The sequence below is a fragment of the Dreissena polymorpha genome, chromosome 3, assembly GCF_020536995.1.
Source record: "Dreissena polymorpha isolate Duluth1 chromosome 3, UMN_Dpol_1.0, whole genome shotgun sequence".
NCBI lineage: Eukaryota > Metazoa > Mollusca > Bivalvia > Myida > Dreissenidae > Dreissena > Dreissena polymorpha.
The window spans coordinates 7825528-7845434 of NC_068357.1; the positions used below are offsets into that span (position 1 = coordinate 7825528).

General features: G+C 35.6%; 1 protein-coding gene across 1 annotated transcript in view; it reads left to right on the forward strand.

The window, feature by feature from the left end:
* The first annotated feature begins 4806 nt into the window (after positions 1-4806).
* The window catches only part of LOC127872867 (uncharacterized), a 33336-nt gene continuing 18235 nt past the window's right edge, over positions 4807-19907 (forward strand). Inside the window, exon 1 of the mRNA XM_052416328.1 lies at positions 4807-4864. The gene's annotated coding sequence lies outside the window, so the exon portion shown is untranslated. The remainder of the gene's footprint in view (positions 4865-19907) is intronic.

Sequence of the window (19907 nt, forward strand, 5' to 3'; positions counted from 1 at the left end):
CAAACTTAATTTATTAACCATGGTCTAAACCCCTATTTCACGAGTTTGTACGCCCACAATAAACAAAGTAAAAAATATCAACAGATTGTACACGATGCTCTCCGGTGGAGCCGATCAGTTATAGCATATTCGATTTTAGCAATACTTAAGCTTTTTATCTCCACACCGTATATTTTTAATGCATTAACACTGTTTGGTAAAATAATGCTAAGCCAGCTAAGAACGTGAGAATAAGAGAAAATAGTCACCAAGTTCCGTGCAAGTCCCATGAGCACTCCATGTCTTGTCAGCTTGACAGACGCTGACGTTAACTCCAGATACAACGTACCCGACGTTACACGTCAACGTCGCCATTGACCCGTAGTCGACAGAGCCACTCACGGTTGGCGTAAGAACGCCGTTGGGAATCTTCAGTGCATCCCCAGCTGGACATTCTGGTAAGACAATACACAGTTGCGTGTTTGTAAACGTTTCGCAGCGATGTGTGCATTTACTTTTCGGACATATATGATAACTATGAACACAAATCTCTAGCGAGACCAATAACGAATCAACTTTTCAATTCAGTCATACACACAAGGACACACGCAATCAATCAGACTTAATCATGTCGAGTAAGCAATTAAGGTTTCTTACGAATTATGCGACACACGAAGTTACTTGGTGTCCATCCATTGACGTCACAAAAAATATATTTTGACCCCTCAGATGCGAACCCCTTGTCACATGACATCTGTGCTAGGCTCCCGTATGTAGTTGCCGCCAGTTTTACTGTGCCATTCGTTGGTGCTACTGGCTGACCGCAATCTATAAAAAACAAACATGTGAATACTGCTTGTTTTAAATTTGTTAACTTGTTTTTGAAACGCATGTCTTACAAAATTTTGATTAATAGTTGAAAGTAAACATTGTGGTTGTGTTTAAGACGACCATTTCTTTATATATGCACATCATGATCATCATTCTGCATTCAGATACAGACACAGATTTTCCATGGGATACCCTTACCTTCACCCGTAATGTGACACAATTTTGATTCCAGTTTGATATGTGATTGGTCGTCATATGGCAGTCATGGCACAGGTTATTTATGACCATACAATCTTGGAAAGGGTTGTTCAAAAGTCGCATTGGACATTTTAGATAGTGCACATTTGTCACGACAAATTAACACCCTTGAAATGGTGCAATAGTTTTACATGAAAAAAAAAACACACAAACAATATTAATTAAACGAGAAATCGTGCTAGTGTTTGTACGTAAATATCAAAAGACATGTAAAGACAAAAAGTTTTGATGTAAAACTGTTTTATCACAAGCTAATACAAATTGGAAAATATTTATTTAATAAGAATATAAAAATGGTTGATGAGTTGGTGATACATACTCAATATAACGCGTTCTATGGCTCTATAGTATGTCGATTGTATTGTGTTCTGTGTATTCCCCGATAGTGGAAGCCTCGGGTGTGTTTAGATATACCGGTAGCGATTTATGATTTAGGGATGTTGAAGTTTGACAAGTGCTGTATGTGTACCAACGATGTCGAAAAGAAACCATGAAACTAGCCCTGCTGTTGATGAGCATTCGACGTATCATCTATAATAACACTTGCCAGGTTGTTTAAGATCGTTCAAGTTATGATTCAAGAAATGTGTAAGGACAGAATATTTTGTTAATGGCTGCCTTACGAGGAACTGTTTTATTTTTTCTTATTTTTTTATTATATAACAACTATTTTGGTCCGTTCGTCATCGTATGTACCTGATTTAAAAGATATGTAAAGTTGTAAACCTAAAGTGTCATTGTTATATCTTACGCAGTAGTCATTCGATACATCTTAAAAACAACATACTTGTTATATTACAAAATGGAGCAGATGCATCCCACGTGTCATTCTGGCAGGTTGAGGCGGAAGAACCGTCGATGACGTAGCCGGTTTTACACAAAAACGAGGCAACGGAGCCGTCCGAACTCCCGTTAGTAAAACTCACTGAGCCATTTAACGGTGGACTTATTGTGGGACAATCTGTGAGGAATTAAGTATTAATTAGATGTGTGCAACAATATATAATTGTGCATTGTACTGGAGATTAAAATAACAATTTAATTTGTTCTCATAATTATTTTCAAATAATTGTGTATACTGTATTCAAAATATACCTATATTTTAAATGGTTCGATATTCCATGTTCACATATTATTCCACTCTGATCATTTTCATATTACTTTCCAAAGTAAGTGGAAATCTGTTTCGGACGGTTTATTACAAAATAAAGTTATGTAATTGTTATAATGACGCAATAACTCGTTATAATGACGCAAATGTCCGGTAAAATGAATGCAGGAATAGTATTTTCTATATACATGTACCCTTACATGTTCAGATTACATAAAACACATATGTGTTTGTTAAACTCTAATTAACTTTTACGTTTGGAAACTTTAATTTTAAATATAAAACTTACCGGCTTTGGAAAAGGATATAAGATTGAATCCAAAAATCGCAAACACGAAACATAAATATTTCATTGTTTAGCACTCAGTTAACGAAACGAAAATGTTTTATTAAGTCACCATATTAAAGGTACCAAGGTTTTAAATATTGTCTTTTGAAATGAATTCTTTAGTCAATATGGCTTTGCTGTTTCACAATTAAAGAATAACTGACCAACTTGTGGTGATTCAACATTCCGATGGATAAAGAAGAAAGAAGTAATTATATAATTATTCACTAGTATTGCGCTTCTATTGTAAAAAAAATCTTATGTCGATAGCTTTTGTATAATTTCTCTTGTTTGAGGTAAAGCGTCATTGTTCAGGATGACACTGTGAACACTTTAACGCCTTTAACAATTACGAAATTTACCAAATATATAAGCGTAGTAACTCCTCCGACATTTTTTCACATAATCGATACCGCATGTGTGAGATATTTGTATTGACGGATATAACAGAACCGCGTTGAAACAGGAGAAAACGTGTTATTTCAATATCCAAACTGATTTCCCCCTACACAATTTTGATATATTTATATTGGTTTTGATGTATTGTCTAAGCATTTGGTTAAACATCATAACCAGCGAACTCGCATGTCATGAACTCAACACAGAAAACGTGTATATTGAACAAATGCATTTATTTCAAATACCTTAAACGACAATTTCATACAAACGTTAACATGAAAACATAAAATGGCACACAGTAGCATGACACATCAATTATTACATTTTATATGTAGAATGCGGAATTTCACTGACTTCGTAATTAAAGTGTTTTAACTTAGACTTTCTAACCTATTTAATCTATCAGTTTTTGTGACAAGCACCGAAATGTCGTACGATTAAAACTATCTTCTTTTAATGTTTCTTTTAATGAGCCGGTCTCCTTAAAGACCGCTCTTTAACCGGTTTAAACCCAACAATGCTTTTCATTGCCTGTTTAAAAGCGGTAATCCCAGGTTTTATCATTTTATGTTTATAGTTCGAGTTCTGATATAAAAGTAGAACAAGAATTTCAATCCAGATAGACTGTCTGGATTTTCATTCATTGCTATTTTGAATTTCCATGGAAATGAACATGTTTAACGGACAATATTATAAACGTTTTTTATGAAGACATATGATTTGTTTCGTTTGGTCATAACTTTTCATAGCGTTCGATTTTATTGCATGTGTACTTTTTTTTCTTCTTTGAGATAATATGTAATAAAGGCCCGGGCCTACAATGCATTCACATAGCTACGCCGCAGATAAATGCATTGAACCTTGAAGCTCTAATCCTCACACATGGCAAAGTAATGTTAACAAAACATCTAAGTGTAAATAAAAACATCTAAGTGAACATTTCAAGCCGATTGCAGGTTATCTGGGACAAGTTCACACAAATCATGTAAAACTGTACACGTTTCTATGTAAACTACAACCACGTCTTCCTCTTCTCTTTCTCTGAAGATGTCATGGTAAGTACATGATGGGTAGTTTTATATAGCAGTACGAGACGGAATTTTGTGTGCGAATAGATGGTGTCTTTCATACTAGTTATGACCTTGCATTGTGATATTTTTTGTTTCCAATCTGGCTGCGCGTGTTTGTACCTTTTTTTCTAATGGATTTATTTGAACTTTTGTATGTGGGTCCCAGACAGTGGACAAGTATTCTTATTTAGGCCTGACTATTGCTTTGTAAGCATTGTATTTCGCTGTTGATTAGTTAATTTTGTGCTTGCAGCGAAGAAATCTTAGAGCCTGGTTTGCATTATTTGTAATTGAATTGATGTGTGTATCCCATTTTAGGCAACGTTGATGTGTAAGACCAAGATGTATGTCGAGGTTTACCTTTTCAAGACTGTTAATGTAGCTCTAGAAAAAGATAGGATTGCTTCTCTGGTTAATACTAAGAAGGTTACACTTTTCCATAACTAAATTTCATAAACCGGTCCTGCTCCACTCGACCAGCAGATTTAATATCTACCTGGAGCTTTTGGACTCCGGATAGGTTGTAGATTGTTTTGCAACTGATGCTATCATCTGCAAACAGTCTTATGGTACTATGCTTGGTGTAATGATACTATACCATGTTCAAGCTCACGAAATGATAAGACACCCGTATTACACGCGTGACCGGTTATATTCTCGTCGCATTCCAATCTCCACGCAGAGTTCTAGTTCCATGCTCTCACATACGATGAATGTAATGTAACAGTCGTGCCAGAGATTGGTCGCATTCGTGTTAGTTGTTAGTTGGATGTAACCTTTTCGCTTTTATTTCAAGTAAAATAAATGTTTATGAGTCTCAATTTTGGCGGTAAAGATCGACCTGACTTTTTCTTTGCCAGAACGAAGTTGTTTTCGTTTTAGTAGTCGGTATGGGTTTTTGTATTGACATCGTAGTGGAAGATGTTGCAATGCGTGTTTTATTATATGTATATAGAGAAGACAAGGTCGTCGCCGAATAAAGCGAAGTTTATTTTGCGAGGATTAGAAAATCTGAACAACGAGCCTGGCGAGGCTCGTAGTTCAGATTTTCTAAGCCTCGCAAAATAAACTTCGCTTTATTCGGCATTGACCTAGTATTCGATTTATCCCATCAATTTTCTTAGTTGTCCATTACAGTTATTCTTTAAAAATAGAATAGACGAGTTAACGCGTGACGTCACACGCACTTGCAAAGTTAAGACTCCGCCCACTGGTTGGCAAAAAGAGGTGGAATTCATATAAGCGCATATAGAGAAGGTTGACATTATCATCGTTTTTACTGATAATCATGAACTGTATCAAATATAATTTTACTATTTATGTCTGAATAAAACATAAGCATGCGTGGAAATTCATTTTTTTTGAACGATTATATTGTTGTTATTATTTGTTTTTACTAAAAACGAGCTCTGGAGTGGAACGTACACTATCTACAAGCTCGGTATGTGGTTACCACAAAAATCTCTACTAACCGCATTTTCACGTCCATTTTAGATACAAAATTTCAGAAATGTAAATTCGTTTAGAATAAATTAAATTTAATGAAAGAACACAAATAAGGATGGAAACAAACAACAAGTAGATCGCTTTTTGTTCGCAACATATAGTAACTGATTTTAATCTTAATATATCTGTACAAACTTACCTTGTTACACAACAAATAAATTCATAAATCTAATTGTTTTATTTAATTGTGCACACCAATTTTGACACTTGTTTCAGCATTTCTAACCTGGTGTTTAATTGAACCGTTGTTCGTCACAAGCATATTATCTCGTTATGATCGGAGACTGCCCAGACAATTACACAGAAAACATGCCGGCGTCATAAACATAGGGACCTATACTTTAATTGGGTCCTTGCATAGACCACATGTGGCAGACTTTATGATACTTCCATGTCATCTCTTGGCATATTGAGCAGTCATATTGAGCAAGCCAAATATTAAAGCCAAAATACGTAACATTTGCTTTAATAAATAATTTAACATATTAAAAAAAGAAGATATTTGTCCGAAACGGATTAACAGGAACATGTGTATTTATTTGTTAGCCAGTTTAATCATAATAATACAGTGCTTTATGTCTTTAAAGTTAAAATATTGTTCAATATTACTGCTACACAATTGATGTATTTACCGCGGGTACCGGCAAATGTAAACTCGTCAATTTAGTGTAAAGATTATACGTTCTTGCATTGCACGTAACACCATCATGAAAACAAGCAATCACAATGGATAAACAGTATTTGCGTAAAATAAATTAAATAAATACATATATTTATCATAAAATGCTAGATTGTTAAATGTATCACTCCTTATTACTTGTTAAGAGATTTCAATATACATGCAAAGACAGTTCAATTTGCACAAGATGCAGGTTTTATTTTCATTTGTATATTAAAATGTATTAATATTGTTATTCAATGGAAACGAAACGAAAATTCATTCTATGGAAAAGAAAATTACAACAACATTTAACGATTGTTAATGTATTCCGTTTTTTATGGCTTTGTTTTATAATTGATTAAATGCGCCTCTTATAATACACTTTCGGTCGCTGATGAGCAATAACAATATCCACACCGTTTATAGTTATAATCAAATTAATATATGTTTTATAAGTTTTGAAATATCATTTTTTAAAGTCTTACTATAAAAAAGAATACGGCTAATGTATTGTTTTGTTGTGTGGTATTGTCAGTATTTAGTCTTCCGACCACGTTTACTCTGATACTAATAACTAATTTGTATTTTTATAAAGAGGAAATTATATATATGATGATACATTTATTAGTACTAAATATGATATATTTGCACTATTGTTTAAGAATTGTAATGTTTATTTCGGATTTTTTCTCGTTTAATTGACTAAACAAAAGCCCTTTATACATGTTTTACGTGACTGTAACCAGTGTTTTTGCCAACCAGTCAGTGCGCATGCGCGGAAAATCCCGAATGTAAACAATAACAATTAACTCGTCTATAGGAAAATAGTACTACACGGAAAATCCTAAAGTTATTTTAAGCCAGCATTTTTTTCCCCAATTGGAAAAATTCTTTTTTCTCTGTTAGCAAAATATTTTTCAGTATCATAATTTATACACTTCTAGGATTCATGTGTCAGCGGGACACGTATATCTATCTATCTAATGTGAAAATACTGAGCTCAAGCCGGGCATTGAACCCACGACCTCCAGAGTGGTAGTCCGACACTTTAACCACGTCGCTAAAGAGCTAGCCCAACAGCAAGGCTGTTGGAAGTGACCTTATTTCACTACACTCCTCTCCCTTTATTTTTTTTCAAGGCCCAGACACGCCCGCTACAGCATGTCTTGCATCCGCATGGCCCTTCCAGAAACCATTAAACAGCTCAGACCCATTCCCGCATTCACAGTTCTTTTTTGCCTCGTCGCCATTAATGTGAAAATACTGAGCTCAAGCCGGGGATTGAACCCACGACCTCCAGAGTGGTAGTCAGACACTTTAACAGGGGTTTTTTTTAGAGAAAGGGGAAGACGCTGGACGCTGGGTGAAAGGGGAAAAAAAGAGTGCGAAAGAGAGATATTAAGGGAAAAAATAAAAACTGTTCATTTCAATGTCTATAACTCATCAAAAGAGACTTGTCTCTGTCCTTTTTGTTCTTAAACACATTTAACAGGTATTAAAGTCAAAGTCCTTAATAAAGTTGCAGGTGTAGATCTAATAATGGGAAATGTTTTCAACTATATTTTTGTACTGGGGCCGGGGGACGATGTCAATTTTGTGATTTCAATTTCATGATGAATGGGTTGACGATCTTGATTTGCTACAGTATTGGAAGGGAAAGGAGCGGCAGCTGCCGATTGTCTACTTTCACTTTCACAATGTTCGATGTTGATTACCTCAGAATCCTGCTGGGTTATAACGGTTTTCGATGATTCTTACTTAAAAAATGCCTCGATGCGTTCAGTATCTTTTGAGTTCGAATGTTTTATTTTGTTTGTGTAAGAACGCTAATTGTGAGACATTTTTTTCTGTTTTCACGTTTATACCTCGGCTTGCACATAGCCCGGATGAAAATTCGACTGGTTTCCGGTAATTAATTGACGAAACACCCTTCTCGCGCAAGACCGGTATCCAGTAAAATAGTCACATGATAATTACGATTAGTTGCCCAGTTTACATGACGTTATTTAAGAGCTATATTTAGAATAACTGGGATTCCCAGATGTTGTGTGTTCGTCTGGAGAGAGAGAGCGCGAATTCGTTGTACATGGTGCAAATTGGATAATTGTCGAATGCCCCAAGGAAAAATAAACATTTCTTTGAGAGAAAATATTATATTTTGGTGAAAAATGATATTTTTGGTGGGGAAATTGTATTTTAAGGGGAAAAATTCTGGTAGGGGAAGACGCCGAATATCGGTGTCACTTTCTTAGTAAAAAAAAACCCAGTTTAACCACGTCGCTAAAGAGCTAGCCCAACAGCAAGGCTGTTGGAAGTGACCTTATTTCACTACATATCTATACTGTCTAACTCCCCTTGCAGGTATTCAGTGCTCACACTGGCCTTTAGAAAATAATAGCCATAATTTTTTTCCTTAAAAAAATAATAGCCAGAACAGACGCGGACTTTTCAGCAAATCGGTACTGAAGGCAAAAAGAAAAAAACAATCTATCTCATTTTATCTATGTTTTATTAAATGTATATCTATTGAATTTAAGTTATAATATATATATATATATATATATAACAAGCATAATATCAGTGTGTCTTTTTCTTATAAAATATTATCATGGCTTTACAATAAAGAATACAATCAAGGTTTGGGTGTCACTTAACAAACCAGATATCAGCTACTAGGGCTGTCACGATACGCCGTGAGTGTACCGCGCTATATCGTGGTACGGCAACACTGTATCGCGGTACGTACCGCGATATTTTACAGAATATGTATCTGTGAAGAAAACAGCAGAATACATACATGCCATAATTTTTCAGACCAATTCCGGGACATTGAGTTAAATTGTCCGGGACTTTTGCAGATTTTCCGGGACATGTATAAAATGTAGCGATATTTATAGACATATGCATTTTTGGTACGTTTTTATTTGTTTCGCATCGTTTATTGCAATAGTTCGAAAGCCTATCCGAAATACACTTGATCTATTAACGTCAAATTAAACATTACTACTTCCGTTACTAGATACAAGCCATGTGTTTTCAGTGTAAGCGTTCTAAACATAGATGGTGACGTCACTGCGTTATTGTTATTGAGACCGGTGTGTAACGCGTAGTTGTTGATACGCCTTTATTCACTCAGCGATGTTGGACTTCAGATGTGTGAACAACTATCCTTTGCCCTTACGCAGCGGGAAATAATGACGCAGTAGATTAAAGTCAATTAACAACCACATTAAACAATGCCGCCTTTTCGGTTTGACCGCGAGCGTGAGACAATCGAAATGATAACAGGACCCCTGTCAATTGATCGATTTTGACACGAAGCGTAGTCTGCCTATTCGGGTAGGCATTGTCATGGAGACGCTGCAGATATACACAGATTCGAGGTGCAGTTAAGCCTAAAATAAGGTACATGTATATATGGATTTTGTAAATTCCAGGACATTTGACAGATTTCCGGGACAGCGGGACAAGTTCTTCATTTCCGGGAATGTCCCGGACAATCCGGGACGTATTGCATGTATGAGAATAACAAGTTTTACAAACTTTATTAAACTCAATAATCAGAAAGCACTGGTATCATGGTATGACTAGAAACTGTAAAAGAAACTGTAATAAACTTGATAGAAGTAGTCATTGTCAGGGTTCGACATTAACTTTTTTTACAGCCAGACCATCGGACCAGCTCCTCTTAAAATGTACTAGCCCGAATCTGATGTCTACTAGACCATAAATGGCATAGCAAATAAACACAATTGTGTCGTGTAAATGTTTAATCAGGTTTTATCAGTAAATAATTAGTGAACACAAGAAAGTTATTTTGATGCACAGAGTAAAAAATAAAATAAAACTATTTAAAAACATAAATTGTTTGTTATAATTTCACTGTTTATCACCAGTTAAACAAATGATGTCTGTACAGCAGGTGACATTTATTCAACGTCATCAAATTCTGGCCACCTTGACTGCTGTGCTCCATGCTACCACAGCTCCAAGACCCTTTTTCCATCATAATCTGTGTCAGTTTTACCGTCGGATTCTTCTTTATTAACTCATTTGTCGGACGAAAATCCAATCTTGAACAAAGCCATTCTTTAAATAACACTTCTCGTCTGCTACGCCAAAATGTTTACATTGATGATACCGATTTTCGATAGAAGTCGTAAAAACATGATGTAAAGTTCTAAGACACTGCAGAAATTCGTTAATATTCATGACAACTTGACCAATGGAAACAAGCAATTTCTGCAGGAAGCTCTCCTTCGCGTCTAAAAATAGCAATGAATCACGTGAATGCTCCGCGTTTATTTATATACGCTAGTTTTGTTCTGATGTAAATAACGGATACGAGAGTTATTTTACACATTAAGAGAAAAAGGTTTTCGGTTAGTTATAGTTATATGAATCAGTATAGATTTTTCGGCGTAAGCTGCATAAGCCAGCTTTTCACCCTGACTTGACCTTTGTAAGTGTCCAATAAAATTCAAATAAAATTTCCCGCGGCTAGGTACGAATGAATACACTTCATTTATTCCATTGGCTGATTTGAGTATACCACCAGAACATTGGAAACATATCCGCGTCTTTGTAACACTGTTTTACTGTATGAAACAATTTTATCTAATGAAAAGGCTTAATAGATAGAACAGTTTTACACTCAATTCTCGACATCAATACAGTTTGTGCGTACACCTTTTATTTTCAGAGTATTACCAGCACAAAAGCGTTTATACTTAAAAGGCTATGTTCTCATATTTAGTACTTACTTCCATATTCCTGTCAACATGTTAACATGTAAATGTATAAAGAGCAGTGGAAGCGAGGCCTCACTTTAAAGAATTGCATTTCAACCCGCGAGGTTTCGGGTCAAGTCGCGGACATTCAGAGTTTATATACAGGTCATCACCGGAGTTCGCGGTCAGTAAAATAATCGTTATATAATAAAGACGCTATCCGTGAACTAGGTGACCTGGAATTTTCTTTAGACCAGAAATATGTTAAAAGAAGATATTCAGCAATATAATTATGGTATGTCAATAATAGATTCTTAATGTGTTTTCAACAATACAATGATAAATATTATTTTTAATAAATTTAACAATAATTATTCCACCATATTGCCTAATGTACTAAAGTGATATTATGAGCATGTAACAGTTTATAGGTGTCTATCGCAACCGTTGATTATTTTTGATGTTTCTACTTCATATACACTTATAGTAATTAATGCAGCATCAACATACTAAAACAATATACCAGAAAGAGAAAAATAATGCATTTGAATATTAACCGTACTTTCGTTTGACAACTGATCATGCGTTTACGAGTTGAACCTAAATTTAGTTTTAGTGCAGATTTGTTCATACGACACAAAGACACAATATTGTTTTACGGATCATTTCGGCTTACAGGACTGGGTGGGTCACGTAAGAATATCGAATATAAAATATATTTTTATAAACAACTGGTAGCAAGGTGAGTTGCAGATAATTGATCAGTAACCACATTTTAACTAACTATTTTGACCTGTTAATTCTTTTCAGCTCAATTCAACAGTGCAAAATGCCCATAATATCACTTTAAGCATGAGCACGATGATTCTCGATACTGTTAATAATCGAATCAAATAGCAATGCCCGACAGACCACTAAAACAGGTTTGTTCTCGTGTGGCCGGTTGACTCATATGTTTAAATTTCACTTCCATTCTTCTTTTGGTTTTCTGTTTTGTATCTATAGGTTTATGACCAGAAATATGTTATAATGTAAAATAAGCCGCGAAAACTCCCCGTAACATCTCGTACTGCGTGTGATGCAGCTAAGAACTGCACAGAAAAAGACATTCGCTATCCTTGATCTCATTCATTAAACTATTTACGCCGTATATCTTTTTTAAAGATATTTCTTGTTTTTATGTACGACCAGTCGGACAAGCTAGCCCACAGTTTTACTAGCCCGACCACCGATCTTACTAGACAATGTCTGTCGGACGTGCCTTAGTGTTGAACCCTGATTGTTATTCTTATCGTTCGCGTCTTTTTCTAAAATGTTGTTTACAATAGCTGTGACTACGATCTGTGTAAATCGAACGCTTCAAGGGCATGTTTAAAAGGGTCCAGTATTGAAAATCCGTAGCGTTCTGACTCTTCCTCGACTTATTCAGAATTTTAAGATAACATGATTTGGAAGTGCCATGCTTTGAACGATCGATATACTAAAGAAAGAAAATAAGAAATAGAATAAACATCTTTTGGATAATTATGAACTTATTTGCAAAGGAAATCTGTCCCAAATTCCAAAAAAGGTACGGACCCATACATCGCCGTATTTTAAACGTGAAAGTTAAACATCTACAAGTGGAAGCGCTTGCTTGACCTGGATATTAACGGATTATTTATTTAGCCCTTTTGAATCGCTTCTACATTTTTCAAAACGATATCTATATCAAAATAATTATGTAATGTATATCTATGCTAATATAATAATATTAAAAAACCGGTGTGGCAACGCCGTACCGCGGTGCGATTTTTTTCACGACATGCACCGCGATATACCGATATATTCGTGACAGCCCTATCAGCTACAGTTACAGTTAGAATAAAGGGCAGAGCCCCCACCCCACCCAGAGCCCTTACTAATTATACTGTTTTATTATAGTTTTTCCAATTGCAATTTCTGGTGAATACAATTAAAATATTATAAACCACACCTTCCGTATCACCGCATGTGTATTCGTCATTCTATTTTTTTCTATTATGAACTTCGAAAATAAAGCGTAATCGACGACAAAAATACAGTATCCGAAAACGGCAATCCGAAAAATTGTACGCGTTTTCCACATTAATGAGGCCACAATTAAAATATTGTTGGTTTGCCCTTTACCGACCCTAAATTTTACAGGTGGGTAGGTAGGTAGGAAAATTATTTTATTTTATTTGAGAAATTATATTCTTAATACACTAATATTCTATGAATATTTAAACACTGTTATTAAAGCACTGTTGCAGTGTACGAAGCCCTATGTAGCTTAACATTATCTTGTTTGCTGTTTCTTGCATATATTAATATCAAATGCATGCTTGTGTGTTATTACATCAAATATTTGTTCATTATATGATGTTAATTGCTCAAATGCATTTGTAATTATTTAACAGCCAGACAGCTTTTATTTTTAACTTAAACCTTTCCCTTAAATTGGGCTTAAATAGCATGCAACAAGCATTGTAGGGTTGTAGAAAGACAGCCCAAAGCCTTTAATGGAACAATTCAGACATGACGAAAGATCGTCACATCTTACAGTCCAGACTTGCCTACCAGGAGAAACAATTCACAGGCCAGTTGAAATTTTTACAGGCCTCAATTTTAAGTGTTTGACCGGTTAGTGCATAGTCTCGGCATGGCAAAGTAAATTCATAAAAGGGCAAACTGAACATTAATATAAAGCATTATTTCTTCTTGAATGCTCTGAGCTTTTATGAGTACATACGTACAGCTCAGAGGGTCAATAGCTGGGAGTTGAATTATTGCAACTAACATAACTTGATTTGGGGAAATAAATTAAGGGTGTTAGTTTCAGTTTGTGGATATATTAACGCTTTAAACATGTATACTTGAGTGTTGTCGATGTATTTAGCTAAGAGACATTAATATATTAAATAAGTTTACCTTTACATATCCATTTCACTAACATGCCATTACAGTAAACTGTTTAGTGTGGCAAACATAATAAAGCAGAATATGCACATGAAACTGATTAAACACAGATCCACTTGCATATAAATCAAATCATGTTTGTCTTTTATTTTGCTTTTTCGAACGATAATCCTGTAACTGTTAGATGTATTTTTCTTTGCGAGTAGCTGAAATAATTCGCGTTCAGAATAAATCTGAGTCTGCCAAAGCCAAAATCATCAAAAACTCTATGGCGGCAATTTATATTGACTACTTTGCGAGTAGACTGCATTCCAATTTTCAAACACTTGTTCTGTGACATTCAGTTCATACATTTCCAACAAAAAAAAGAGTTTTATTTGTATCTAAAACGTATGCTCCATCGTAGAATGACACGCTCTTTTCATTAATCGATACTAATTATATGATGTCCGTCGTAAATTCGATAGTCATTTGTCCTCACTGAGCATCGTTATTTCTTTTAATTGTCCGCCATCTTGGATCACGTTAACAACTGTACAGTGTACAACGAACGTAAACTCGTATATGTCCGACTACTTTCGCGAACCAATAGTTAAGTATGATGTCGTTCGGCCATTTTCACGGAACACCGCCGATCGCGATGCTGATAGACGCTTGCATTACTGTCTATTCTGGGGCGTATGAAATTCCAACCGTCGGAGCGACCTAGATCGGTCAGGGGCGATAATAATAGACAGGTATATAATTACGTACACGAATAAATATTGCTGTCGGCTCTTTTATGATCGTCGAAAAAAACGAAAATAAAAAAAATACGCTTTCAGAAATCGCAATAATTTTTTTTGGGTCGGGGGGGTAAAAAATGGGTCGGTCGGTAAAGGGCAAACAAACTCAATTTTAATTTAGGCCTGATTAAATAAAAGAAAGGACAGGTGCATATCGTTCGACTGCTTTATCTCTTATTACGATGTTTGCCATCGGCCGCTATATTGTAGGCAGAGGCCAATATCAAATGCAAATGATTTATTCCAACAATAACACTTTCGCAATGCCGATCTTGTTTACATCAAATAACGTCACAGCGCGTGATTTAAAATACACCACCTTAGTGTAATTCCAAACACGTGTTTCGTTAAAATTAGCTGGCCATGGTATATGCCGCGTCCCTTTGAATTGGGAAAAATTCGCAGCGTTTTGACTAAAATTGAGGGATTTGTGTTGTTGCTGTTTTGCTAAATGCTCTAAATGGAGAAAAGAAGTGTTTTTCAGTATTATTTTTAACCAGGTTACCGGGTTAAAAATTGAAATCATTATCAATTTATCTTACATTAAGAAATGTTAAAGCAGACGACAAACAGCGGTAATTACCGGGATAATTCGTTGATGGCAATTTAATAGTTATTTCATCAAGCAATTTTCAACGACATGAAAAACAAAACCAGCCGAAAATATTCGAGGCGATTTTCAATAATGACAAATTATAATTGGCGAAAAATTAATAGATCTAATAGTTACCGATAATTGTAAAGCACGGGGAGATTAAAGACGTTTTTTTTCCGAAATATATCACTGCAGTCGGACACTGAGAAAAACGCTCTAGGCCACGATGTCGCAGAAGTTATTAACGCGTGGATGACAACTCACAGGGATGAGTGTGTACACAGTAATCTCGTTATCGATATTTCCTGCAAGATGGCCCAATTTACAGGCGTTTCGCACTCGCCGGACAACTTTTAGAGGCAATTATTTTTTTTTGATGTAGGCGGATAAAATAATTGCCATTTTTTCTAGACAATTTAAAGAAATAATAGCCAGTTCAGCAATTTTCTTTGTCCAATTGGGAAGAGTTCCCGTACCGGTCCAATTGGGAAAAATTCAGTGGTGAAAACCTCAAAATTGGGAAAAATCGAGTCGTGAAAACCTCAAATTGGGAAATTGGTTTATTTGATTTCTTGCTCCCAAATACTTTAAAATTGAAAACCAAGTGTTTTCAAGCTGTCAATATTATATTTACCTAGGTTCAAGCCATATAGCTGCAAAGGGAAACTAACTCAATGTTGCATTTTCAAAAAAAAGTAAAAAAAATTACCTTAAATTGGGAATTTTTTGGACAGCAATTGGGAAATTTGTAGTTTTTCGTAATTGGGAAAGTGCCGTTTACCGGTACTTTATAAAGAAGGAAAAAAAATCGCTGCAGTTGGATAAAATAATCGCCATTGGCGACAATGTCTGGCAGCAGCGTGAGCACTGGGTATTATTGACAGGTGCGCAGTCAGTGCAAGATAAAAGTGTTAAAAGTGAATAAGTGAGAAAGATAAAAGTATGTTCGATTAATCATGCATGGTGAAGTAATTTAAAGTTAAAGCTGATAAAAACATGTCTCTCGGAGTTCAAGGGGCAGAAGGGGAAAGCAGGGACCGCTTAAACCCTTCAAGATCAGGATGTAATACTGTAGTGGCAGGGAGGTTGTTCCACATCACAATAGCACTTGGGAAAAATGAAAACTTATAATAATTTGCAGTGGTATGGATCTGTCTGAAAGAGAGGGGGTGCATGTGACGAGTGAATCTGGTGGGTCGCTCGATATATGATGGCAGCGGCACGGCAACTAAACCTTGAACAATTTTGAAAAAGATTATTAGTTTAGTGTCATTTTGTCTGTCTTGTAAGGTCTGCCAACCATGTTCCTGTTGCATTGAGGTGACACTGTCATATGGAGAATAATTATGCTTGACCCAGCGGACTGCTCGACGCTGTACTTTTTCAATTTTTTGTATATTTTGTAAAGTGTGAGGACTCCATACGGAAGAAGCATATTCAACCTGTGGTCTAACTATTGTCTTGTTTGCCAGCTGGCGAATGTTGGAATTTCTTGTCTGTATGTTCCTGCGTAGAAAACCAAGAGATTTATTAGCGTTATTTGTAATTCTATTTATATGGGTTTTCCAGGAAAGGTCTTTTGAGATGTCCACACCTATGTATTTTGCATTGTCAACAGTTTCTAGTATTTGTCCATGGAGTCTGTAATTAAAAGAGAATTTTGATTTATTTCTGGTTATGTTTAAAACTTGGCATTTACTTGGGTTGAACTCAATGTCCCAAAGATGTTCCCAGTTCATAAGTTTATCTAGATCTTCTTGTAGAGTATGGCAGTCATGCATATTGTTGATTGTTAGATAAACGGCAGTGTCATCTGCAAATAAGCGAACTTGAGAAGTAATAGATTTAGGTAAGTCATTTATATAAAGAAGAAAAAGTAACGGACCAAGCACAGACCCTTGTGGTACCCCAGATGTCACTGGTACCTCGGATGATAATTCTCCATCTAGAGCAACACGTCGAGTACGACCTATAAGGAATGATTTGATCCATGAGAGAGTATCTTTATCCGCACCATGTTCCTGTAATTTGAAAAGCAGTTTAAGATGGTTCACTTTGTCGAACGCTTTACTGAAATCAAGCAATATTAGATCAGTTTGTTGTCCAGATGACATATTTCGTTCCAGGTCATCAATGAGTTGTAGAAGTTGTGTTTCGCAGGAACGCTTTTCTCTCAAGCCATGCTGTAAGTCATAAAGTATGTTATATTTATTGAAGTGAGCTGAAAGATTTGAGGAAACTATATGTTCTAAGGATTTACATAAAATACAGGTAAGAGATAGGTCTGTAATTTGCTGGGTCTTCTTTGTTTCCTTTCTTGTACAGTGGTATTACACTTGCAGATGTCCATACTTTTGGTAGAATTCCGGAGTCCAATGATTTCTGAAAAAGAAGTGTTATTATGGGAGAAATTTGTTTACTTAATTCTTTAAGAACAAGAGGTTTGATGTTATCTGGACCTGCTGCCTTGTCTGGTTTAAGATTGGATAGCAACTTCTGCACCCCATTGACACTGACTGTGATCTTTGGCATTGTTGGAAATTTTCTGAAAGATGAAGATGAAACTCCATTAAGATTTCTGAAAAAAGAGAGACATGATTGAGATAGGGTAAGGGGGGTCATAGGTGTGAAAACGGATTGGAACTGTTGGTTCAAAACATTGGCCTTTTCTTGATTCACAGATGTTGATTTTCCTGAAACATTGTCAAAAAGAGTAGATATACCTTGAGCGTGTTGTTTGGAGTTTTTTAAGAGAGTATACAATTTCTTCGAATTAAAGTTGGATCTGTCTTCTTGGGCGTCAGGGTCTTCAATGCCTAAAATGGACTCGATATATTTATTATAAGCAGTTTTAGTATTTCGTTTGATACGGTTTTTAATATTGAGAAACATTTTCCTGGTCTTATGTGTTCCATTGTTTTTAAGTCTAAAATAAAGGTTAGCTCTTTTTCTCATTAGTCGTTTTATTGGTTGTGTAATCCATGGTAGTGATCTTCTTGTACCTATAGTTTTTGAGGGAATAAATTATTTAATACCAGTTGATGTCTCATCTTAAAAAATTGACCAAGTTCTTCTACCGAGGTACTTTCACCTTTTTCAAGAACCCTGTCACTCACTCCTTGCATGTATGTTTTAAAAGAATCCCAGTCTGCCTTTCTATACAGCGGTACAACCCTGGGTTTCTGTTTTGCTATTTTTACTTTTAGATCTGAAATGAAAGATACAATATCATGGTCTGAAATACCTGAAAGAGTTTTTACAGAGTTAACAAGAGTATGATTAGAGGTCAGGAAAAGGTCCAAGATGTTGTTTCCTCTTGTGTTTTCAGTCACCATTTGAGTAAGGTTGAAATCTGCAAGCAAGTCAATAAAGTCATCATAAAGTTTTACATTACAACATCCAGGTTTTATTGTGGGTCTGTGTTCTGTATACCAGGAGAGCTTGGGGTAATTAAAATATCCGAGTATCCAAAAATTTCCTTTCAGGTTGGCGGTTAGCTCTAGAGATTTCCTAAATTCTTTCGAAATTTGCACGTCAGCTTCTTTTGGTCGATAGTAAGCTGCAATATATAAAGGTTTACATGAGGTTAAATGAATTTTAATCCAGAGTATTTCACAGTTAGTTTTTAGCTGTTTCTGTTCAGTTGCCAAAATTGTGTCTTTCACTAAAATAAAAACTCCTCCACCTTTGCTGCTTCGGTCTTCTCTGAAGGGGGTGTAACCTAAAAACTTTGGGAAAATTTCACAGTCTTTATGATCTTCAGTAAGCCAGGATTCTGTACCTACAACAATATCTGGTTTATGATGATCTAATAAGGCATAGAATTCAGATTTCTTTATTTGCAATGGACTGAAAGTTTACACATATAACTTTTAATTTTGGATACTGTTTAAATGGTGTTTTCTGTGTCCCAGGCTTGGTGGCCGTCTGCGTTGTATTCCATATGGTCTGTGTAACATCATTGAGTGGTTGAAAACTGTTATGGGAAGAGAGAGACGACAATGAGTGCAATGAGCCACTTGAAAAATTAAGGCAATCACATATCGAGCATATCCACGAAAAAGACCCATCTAATACTACAAGGTCATTGTATGAGTTGGAATCAACATTCTGACAATTTATATGGAACCATTGAGAACATGTGTCACACTGTATGGCTAAATCATTTTCAAAAACTTCAGTACCACATGAACCACATGGGTATTTGGGGCCTGGATTTGTCTCTTTGTCATTAGATAATGAAAGAAGCAAAATACATAAGTACATCAATGATGAAGTTCTAGTACATTTCTGTGGAATATGCCACTTGTAAAATTTCAGTAAACAACCATAAACATGAACATTTTCCGGCTGGATACTATTTGGACGAACAGAGGGCCTTGGGTGGTTGGGTAGGCTTCTGCTTGGTCTGTAAGTAAACAAGGATAGAAACAGGAACGCTGCAAAATGAATCAAAATACCTGTATGCATAATTCAAAACAAGTCTGTAATGGCGGCTTCCTAAGTTCACGGTCACTAGGAAAAAATCTGTAATGCACACGAAAGTGTTATAACTACCAGAAACGGAGGCAAGTAGCCAATGAATCAGTGAAACAACCTCTTATTTAATGAAAAGTACCTATTTAAACCTCAGAAAACAATCCCTTGAAGTCTAAGATTAGTGTTTATAATAAATTTTGACTAGAGTTTAAAAAGTTTGTTAGTAGGCACGACGCATGCGCACAAATAAAGCAAA